Source organism: Pistacia vera, unplaced genomic scaffold, assembly GCF_008641045.1.
Source record: "Pistacia vera cultivar Batoury unplaced genomic scaffold, PisVer_v2 Contig451, whole genome shotgun sequence".
In the NCBI taxonomy this organism is placed as follows: domain Eukaryota; kingdom Viridiplantae; phylum Streptophyta; class Magnoliopsida; order Sapindales; family Anacardiaceae; genus Pistacia; species Pistacia vera.
This window is the reverse complement of record NW_022196281.1, coordinates 564,108-567,413: the sequence shown is the minus strand read 5'-3', so window position 1 is coordinate 567,413 and position 3,306 is coordinate 564,108. Positions and strand designations below refer to the sequence as shown.

Below are 3,306 nucleotides of genomic sequence, written 5' to 3'. Positions count from 1 at the left end.
AAATAATACACTAATAGGCCTCCTAGTAATTAAATGCATCAATCATGAACATATGCACAGAATAACATTCAGTACTCAAACACGAAAATTGAACACTAAAATAAAATAGATTAGATCTCACAGTTGGTTGATTCCGAGGTCTCCGTTTCAGACGACCAAGTTACAAAAGTTTTAGCCGCTCATGGCCAAAATCAAAACTCAAAAGAGAAACTTGCAGAGAAGAGAAAAGAGAGGCGTGGTCCCCCTCAAAAACCCTAATCTGATCTCTCCTTTTAAAATCCAATTCAAATCTGGAAAAGCTACTCAATCTCCTAAACAAATTCTAATCTCTTAAAATAACACTTATCCTAATCTGATTAATTGGAAATAAAATAGAGTCCTAATAAAATAGGAAAGTGGTGATTCTGAGCTGTAACTTGTGTACCACATGTCCTCAAAACTTCCAACAATAAACTGTCCAATTGATTTGCAAGACAAGGCAGAATGCTCCAAGACGTCCAGTGTAGATGCATCAACTTCAAGCTCTATTAAAACCTTGATGCAGTGAGTATCTCTCCAAACTCAAAACATGAAAGTTGTAGATATATTTCTTAGCATTCAACAAAATTTTGAATCATCTCAATCGAAGCTCGGATGAGAGAGTTATGCCCAGATTACGAAACAAAGTTGAAACTGTCTCCAACAGCGGCAAGAGATCGTCCGTATGCCTCCATTTGCATCCTAAATCAAAATAGAATAATAATGAGTACATTTAGGCAACAAATACGTATAAAAGACTAAATATTAAGGGGGGTAAATATGATATTTTGCATTCTCATCAATCCTCACAAGCATTTAAAGGAGCTTCTGTGGTTTGCACGAGTATGAAACCTACGAGGGTTACTGAAGAGCAAATTAAATTAAAAGCCCTCCCATTTTGTTTGAAGGATTTGGCTAAGGATTGGCTCTATTATCTACCCTCTGGGAGTATTACCACATGGAACGAGATGAAAAGGTTGTTTTTAGAGAAATATTTCCAGCTTCGAGGGTGGCCAACATTCGAAAAGAAATTTGTGGTATAAGGCAACACAATGGAGAGTCCCTACATGAATACTGGGAACGTTTTAAGAAATTATGTGCAAGCTGTCCCCATCATCAAATTAGTGAGCAGCTACTTATCCAGTACTTCTATGAGGGCCTTTTATACACTGATAGGAGCATGATTGATGCTGCTAATGGAGGAGCTTTGGTGGATAAAACTCTTGAGGCCACGAGAACTTTGACTGCAAATATGGCAACCAATTCTCAACAATTTGGCACTAGGCTTGACCTTCCATCTAGGCATGATAATGAGGTAAGTATTTCCTCCCTTGAACAACAAATCTCGAGTCTAACTTCTCTTGTTCGTCAAATGGTCGTAGGTAATATGCAAACGGTGAAGGCTTATGGGATTTGCTCGGTTTTAGGGCATCCAACTAATATGTGCCCAACTCTTCAAAAGGAGCCCATTGAGCAAGTGAATGCAGCAGGTGGTTTTCCTAGACAACCGCAAAGGAAGTATGATCCCTATTCGAGCACATATAACTCGGGATGGAGGGATCACCCCAATCTTAGTTATGGGAATCCACAAGTGAATTACCCCGTGACTCAAAACCACCTAAGTTACCAGCAATATAAGCAGCCATACCCCCCTAGACAACAACCGGGCCAAACTTCTAATTCTGGTATGTCTTTAGAAGATATTGTTAAGTCTCTTGCCATTAATACTTTGCAATTTCAACAGGAGACGAGGGCCAGTGTTCAAAGTTTGGAGAATCAAATGGGCCAGATGGCGACTACAATAAGTAAGCTGGAGGCATAAAGTTCGGGGAAATTACCCTCTCAAACGATGGTAAATCCAAGAGAAAATGTAAGTGCGATCATCTTGAGAAGTGGTAAAGAGGTTGAGATTCCAGTAAAGGCAGCCCCTGCATCGTCGAAGGAAGAAAATGAGAGAAACGTTATTGTAGACAGGAACATTCCTAATGGTGATGGTGTTCCTAAGCGTAAGTTTCCGCCTCTATCCGATTATAAACCAATATCTCCTTTTCCTCAAGCTTTGGTAGAATCTAGAAAAGATAAGCAAAATAGAGATTTTTATGAGACTTTTCGTAGATGCGAGGTAAATATTCTACTTTTAGAAGCTATTAAACAAGTACCTCGTTATGCTCAATTCTTGAAAAAATTGTGTACAATTAAGAGGAAACATAAACTTAAGGGATGTGAAAAGGTGAGAGTAGGAAAGAAAGTTTCTGTAGTGATTCAGAGAAAACTCCCAGCAAAGTGAAAAGATCCAGGTATGTTTACTATCCCTTGTATGATAGGTAACACTATGTTTGAGAAGGCCATGATAGATTTAGGAGGTTCTATTAATGTCATGCCATATTCTACATATGCTTCTTTGAAACTTGGACCTTTGAAAAAAGCTGGTGTTGTGATTCAATTGGCTAATAGATCTAATGTCTATCCTAAGGGTGTAGTTGAGGATATTCTGGTACAAGTTAATGACTTAGTTTTCCCTACTTATTTTTATGTGCTTGATATGGAAAATGGAGATCAATCTGCTTCTATTTTGTTAGGAAGACCCTTCTTAAAAACATTGAAGACTAAGATAGATGTTCATAGTGGCATACTGACCATGGAATTTGATGGTCAAATCGTTAAGTTTAATATTTATGATGCCATGAAATATCCTGATGATGATGATGATGATAATCCTGTTTGTTCTATTGATGTGATTGACTCTTTAGCATAGGAAGTTTTTGAACTTGATGGAAAATATGGATTGGAAGTTTCCATTAGTAAGCATCTTGAGAAAGAGAATGAGAGTTAGCCTTGAGTACTGATTTGCAGGAAACGGTTGCAATTTTGAATGATTCTCCAAAGTTACAACAACAGTCAGGTAACATTCCTTATAGTGCATTACCAATTTCTAACGAGAGGCATTTACCCTCTATTTTGTAGGCCTCCATTCTAGATTTGAAGCCTTTCCCTAGTTACCTCAATTACGTGTTCCTTGGAGACGGAGGAACGTTACCAGTGATCATCTCAAGTAAACTCAGTGCATCGCAAGAAGAAAAGCCTTGAGTCGAGCCAATGACAATAAACAAAGGCGCTGCTTAGGAGGCAGCCCAAGGGGAGTTTGTTTTCTTATTCTCGCATTTTAAATTTTGGCTATTTTTGCCTTTTCTTTGCATGTCATCTTACATTGGGGACAATGTCAATTTTAAGTGTGGGGGAAGGGATTTAGGATGTGTTTTAATTTGTTAAAAAAAAAAAAAAAGTTTT

General features: G+C 38.0%; 1 non-coding gene across 1 annotated transcript; it reads right to left on the bottom strand.

Moving 5' to 3' along the window:
• Positions 1–1,033: 1,033 nt before the first annotated feature.
• LOC116144703 lies at positions 1,034–1,140 on the bottom strand. The gene has a single exon (XR_004130305.1). It is a non-coding gene; the product is annotated as a small nucleolar RNA R71 (small nucleolar RNA).
• Between the last annotated feature and the right edge of the window lie 2,166 nt (positions 1,141–3,306).